The sequence below is a fragment of the Ursus americanus genome, unplaced genomic scaffold (assembly GCF_024610735.1).
Source record: "Ursus americanus isolate L20-20 unplaced genomic scaffold, mUrsAme1.1.p SCAF_51, whole genome shotgun sequence".
Lineage (NCBI taxonomy): Eukaryota > Metazoa > Chordata > Mammalia > Carnivora > Ursidae > Ursus > Ursus americanus.
In genome coordinates, this window is record NW_028273633.1 from 672,232 (window position 1) to 677,880 (window position 5,649).

A 5,649-nucleotide genomic window follows, 5' to 3' on the forward strand; every position below is an offset into this window, starting at 1 on the left:
GTGGGCCCAAGCGTTTTGGCACGGGGGGCCTTCGAAAGTCGTCGGGGGCTCAGAGGGCCCTGCCCATTCTCCCGCCCTGAATGATCGGCGGCACCACTAGCAGCCCGGTAGGGGTGGGGTGGAAGGGTGAGCCTGGCACTGGGGCTCGGGGTTCCCCAATCCCCAGCGTTGCGGTGATAGGACCCTTGGGATGGGCCCCTCGGGGGCTGACCTTTGGATAGGGTTAGCCCCCAGTTGGCTGGCAGGCCCTATCTGCCGGCTGTGCAGCGATCAAGGGGCGGGCTGAGGTGAGCACGCTGGCAAGCGGGAGTGTGGGCGCAAGCATTTTGGCGCAGGGGGTCTTCGAATGTCACCGGGGCTCAGAAGGCCCTGCCCGTTCTCCCACCCTGAATGACCGGTGACACCCCTAGTGGCCGGTGTGATGGCAGGCCGGCAGGGTGAGTCTGGAGCTGGGGCTCGGGGGTCCCCAATCCCCGGCGTGGCAGCGCCAGGCACTTGGGAGTGGTTCCTCGGGGGCCGACATATGGTTAGTGTTAGCCCAAAGGAGGCCGGCCGGCCTGATCCGCCGGCTGTGCAGAGAGCAGAGGGGTGGGCTGACGTTAATGCGCTGGCAAGCGGGAGCGTGGGCCCAAGCGTTTTGGCATGGGGGGCCTTCGAAGCTCACTGGGGGCTCGGAGAGCCCAGCAAGTTCTCCGGCCCTGAATGCCCGGCGGCGCACTAGCGGCCAGGGTGGTGGCGGGGAGGCAGGGTGAGTCCAGAGCTCGGGCTCGGGGGTCCCCAATACCCGGCGTGGCATTGCCAGGCCCCTTGGGAGGGGTCCCTCAGGGGCCGAGCTAGGGTTTTCGTTAGCCCCAAGGAGGCCGGCAGGCCCGATCCGCCGCCTCTACGGCGTGCAGAGGGGCTGGCCGAGGTGAGGGCACTGGCGAGCGGGACCGTGGACCCTAGGGTTTTGGCGCCAGGAGACTTCGAATATCGGCGGGGGCTCAGAAGGCCTTGCCCGTTCTCCCTCCCTGAATGAACGGTGGCGCTCCTAGCAGCCTGGGTGGCGCCGGGGTGGCAGGGTGTGTCCGGCGGTGGGGCTTGGGGATCCCAAATCCCTGGCGTGGTGGCGCCAGGCCCCTTGGGAGGGGCCCCTCTGGGGCCGACCTAGCGTTAGGGTTAGCCCCCAGGAGGCTGGCAGACCCGATCCGCCAGCTCTGCCGCATGCGGAGGGGCTAGCCGAGGTGAGGGCGCTGGCGAGCGGGAGCATGGGCCCAAGCGTTTTGTCGCGGGGGACCTTCGAAGGTTGCCGGGGGCTCCGCAGGCCCTGCCCGTTCTAACGCCCTGAATGAGGACGGCGCCCCTAGCGGGCCGGGTGGTGAGGAGCGGCAGCGTGCGTCCGGCGGTGGGGTTCAGGTGTCCCCAATCCCCAGCATGGCGGCGCCAGGCCCCTTGGGAGGGGCTCCTCTGGGGCCGACCTAGGTTTAGGGTTAGCCCAAAGGAGGCCAGCAGGCCCGAACCGCCGGCTGTGCGGTGAGCAGAGGGGCGGGCCAAGGTGAGGGCGCTGGCAAGCGGGAGCGTGGGCCCAGGCGTTTTGGCATGGAGGGCCTCCCTTTTTCGCTGGGGGCTTGTAGGGCCCTGCCCATTCTCACACCCTAAATGACCGGTGGCGCCCCTAGCGGCCAGAGTGGCGGCGTGTCAGCAGGATGAGTCTGGAGCTGGGGCTCAGTGGTCCCCGATCCCCGGCGTGGTGGCTCCAGGCACTTGGGAGGGGTCCCTCGGGGGCTGACCTAGGGTTAGGGTTAGCCCAAAGGAGGCCGGGGCCCGATCCGCCCGCTGTGTGGCGAGGGGAGGGGTGAGCCGAGGTGAGGGCGCTGGTGAGCAGGAGCTTAGGCCCAAACGTTTTGGTGCGGGGGGCCTTCGAAGGTCATCAGGGGCTCAGAGGGCCCTGCCGGTACTCCCTCCCTGAATGACCGGTGGCGCCCCTAGCATCCCGGGTGGCGGCGGGGCGGCAGGGTGAGTCTGGAGTAGGGCTCAGGGATCCAAATGCCCCGGCGTGGTGGCGCCTGGCCCCTTGGGAGGGGTCCCTCGGGGGCCGACCTAGGGTTAGGGTTAGCCCAAAGGAGGCTGGGGCCCGATCTGCCGGCTGTGCAGAGAACGGACGGGTGGGGCGAGGTGAGGGCGCTGGCGAGCGGGAGCATGAGCCCAAGCGTTTTGGCGTGTCAGGCCTTCGAATGTCACCGGGGGCTCAGAGGGCCCTGCCCGTTCCCCAGCCCCGAATGAGGACGGTGCCCCTAGCGAGCCGGGTCGCAGTGGGGCAGCAGGGTGAGTTCAGCCCTGGTGCTTGGGGGTCCCCAATCACCCACGTGGCGGTGCCAGGCCCCTTGGGATGGGCCCCTCGGGATCCAACCTCGGGTTAGGGTTAGCCCCAGGAGGCCGGCAGTCCCGATCTGCCAGCTGTGCAGTGAGCGGAGGGGCGGGCTGAGGAGAGGGTGCTGGCGAGCAGGAGCGTAGGCCCAAGTGTTTTGGCGCGGGGGGCCTTTGAAGGTCACTGGGGGCTTGGAGGGCCCTGCCCGTTCTCCCGCCCTAAATAACTGGTGGCATCCCTAGCAGCCCGCGTGGCGGCAGGGCGGTAGGGTAAGTAATGCGCTGGGGCTCGAGGGTCCCCAGTCCCCGGCGTGGCATCGCCAGGCCCCTTGGGAGGGGCCCCTCGTGAGCAGACCTAGAGTTAGGGTCAGTTCCCAGGAGGCTGGCAGGCCCGATCCGCTGTCTGTGCGGCAAGAGGGGGGGTGGGCTGAGGTGAGCACGCTGGCATGCGGGACCGTGGGCCCAAGTGTTTTGGCGCAGGGGGCCTTCGCAGGTCTCCGGGGGCTCACAGGGCCCTGGCCGCTTTCCCGCCCTGAATGACCGGCAACGCCCCTAGCGCCCCGGGTCGTGGTGGGGCGGCAGGGTGAGTCCGGCACTGGTGCTCGAGGGTCCCCATGCCCCAGCGTGGCGGAGCCAGGCCCCTTGGGAGGGGCCCCTCGGGGGCTGATGTAGGGTTTGGTTTAGCCCCCAGGAGGCTGGCAGGCCTGATCCGCTGGCTGTGTGGCATGCGGAGGGGCTAGTCTAGGTGAGGGCGCTGGCGAGCGGTTCTGTGGGTCCAAGCGTTTTGGCGCGGGGGTCTTCAAATGTCGCCCGGGGCTCTGAGGGCCCTGCCCGTTCTCCCGCCCTGAATGAGGACAGCGCCCCTAGCGGGCCGGGTCACAGCGCGGAGGCAGGGTGAGACTGCCGCTGGTGCTCGGGGGTCCCCAAGCCCTGGCGTGGCGGAGCCAGGCCCCTTGGGAGGGGCCCCTCGGGCGCCGAAGTAGGGTTTGTGTTAGCTCCAGGAGGCCGGCAGGACCTATCCGTCGGCTGTACTGTGAGTGGAGGGTGGGTCGATGTGAATGCACTGGCGAGTGGGAGCATGGGCCCAAGCGTTTTGGCGAGCGGGCATTCGAAGCTTGCCAGGGGCTCGGAGAGCCCTGCCCGTTCTAACGCCCTGAATGACCGGCGGCGCCCCTAGCAGCCCGGGTGGTGGTGGGGCAGCAGGGTGAGTCAGTCGATGGGGCTCAGGGGACCCCAATCCCAGGTGTGGTGGCGCCAGGCACCTTGGGAGGGGCCCCTTGGGGGCCAACCTAGGTTTAGGGTTAGCCCCCAGGAGGCCTGCAGGCCCGATCCGCCAGCTGTGTGGCAAGTGGAGGGACGGGCCAAGGTGAGGGCGCTTGCGAACGGGAGCTTGGGCCCAAGCGTTTTGGCGCGGTGGGCCTTCAAAAGTCGCCGGGGGCTCGGAGGGCCCTACACGTTCCCCAGCCCCGAATGAGGACGGTGCCCCTAGTGAGCCGGGTCGCAGCAGGGCGGCAGGGTGACTTCGGCCCTGGTGCTCGGGGGTCCCCAATCACCCGCGTGGCGGCACCAGGCCCCTTGGGATGGGCCCCTCGGGATCCGACCTCGGGTTAGGGTTAGCCCCAGGAGGCCGGCAGTCCCGATCTGCCAGCTGTGCAGTGAGCGGAGGGGCGGGCTGAGGAGAGGGTGCTGGCGAGCAGGAGCGTAGGCCCAAGTGTTTTGGCGCGGGGGGCCTTTGAAGGTCACTGGGGGCTTGGAGGGCCCTGCCCGTTCTCCCGCCCTAAATAACTGGTGGCATCCCTAGCAGCCCGCGTTGCGGCAGGGCGGCAGGGTAAGTAATGCGCTGGGGCTCGAGGGTCCCCAGTCCCCGGCGTGGCATCGCCAGGCCCCTTGGGAGGGGCCCCTCGTGAGCAGACCTAGAGTTAGGGTCAGTTCCCAGGAGGCTGGCAGGCCCGATCCGCTGTCTGTGTGGCAAGAGGGGGGGTGGGCTGAGGTGAGCACGCTGGCATGCGGGACCGTGGGCCCAAGCGTTTTGGCGCAGGAGGCCTTCGCAGGTCGCCGGGGGCTCACAGGGCCCTGGCCGCTTTCCCGCCCTGAATGACCGGCAGCGCCCCTAGCGCCCCGGGTCGTGGTGGGGCGGCAGGGTGAGTCCGGCACTGGTGCTCGAGGGTCCCCATGCCCCAGCGTGGCGGAGCCAGGCCCCTTGGGAGGGGCCCCTCGGGGGCTGATGTAGGGTTTGGTTTAGCCCCCAGGAGGCTGGCAGGCCTGATCCGCTGGCTGTGTGGCATGCGGAGGGGCTAGTCTAGGTGAGGGCGCTGGCGAGCGGTTCTGTGGGTCCAAGCGTTTTGGCGCGGGGGTCTTCAAATGTCGCCCTTGGCTCTGAGGGCCCTGCCCGTTCTCCCGCCCTTAATGAGGACAGCGCCCCTAGCGGGCCGGGTCACAGCGCGGAGGCAGGGTGAGACTGCCGCTGGTGCTCGGGGGTCCCCAAGCCCTGGCGTGGCGGAGCCAGGCCCCTTGGGAGGGGCCCCTCGGGCGCCGAAGTAGGGTTTGTGTTAGCTCCAGGAGGCCGGCAGGACCTATCCGTCGGCTGTACTGTGAGTGGAGGGTGGGTCGATGTGAATGAAATGGCGAGTGGGAGCATGGGCCCAAGCGTTTTGGCGAGCGGGCATTCGAAGCTTGCCGGGGGCTCGGAGAGCCCTGCCCGTTCTAACGCCCTGAATGACCGGCGGCACCCCTAGCAGCCCGGGTGGTGGCGGGGCGGCAGGGTGAGTCAGTCGATGGGGCTCAGGGGACCCCAATCCCAGGTGTGGTGGCGCCAGGCACCTTGGGAGGGGCCCCTTGGGGGCCAACCTAGGTTTAGGGTTAGCCCCCAGGAGGCCTGCAGGCCCGATCCGCCAGCTGTGTGGCAAGTGGAGGGATGGGCCGAGGTGAGGGCGCTTGCGAACGGGAGCTTGGGCCCAAGCGTTTTGGCGCGGTGGGCCTTCAAAAGTCGCCGGGGGCTCGGAGGGCCCTACACGTTCCCCAGCCCCGAATGAGGACGGTGCCCCTAGTGAGCCGGGTCGCAGCAGGGCGGCAGGGTGACTTCGGCCCTGGTGCTCGGGGGTCCCCAATCACCCGCGTGGCGGCACCAGGCCCCTTGGGATGGGCCCTTCGGGAGCCGACCTAGGGTTAGGGTTAGCCCCAGGAGGCCGGCAGTCCCGATCTGCCGGCTGTGCAGCGAGCGGAGGGGCGGGCTGAGGAGAGGGTGCTGGCGAGCAGGAGCATAGGCCCAAGCGTTTTGGCGCAGGGGTCTTCGAAGGTCGCCGG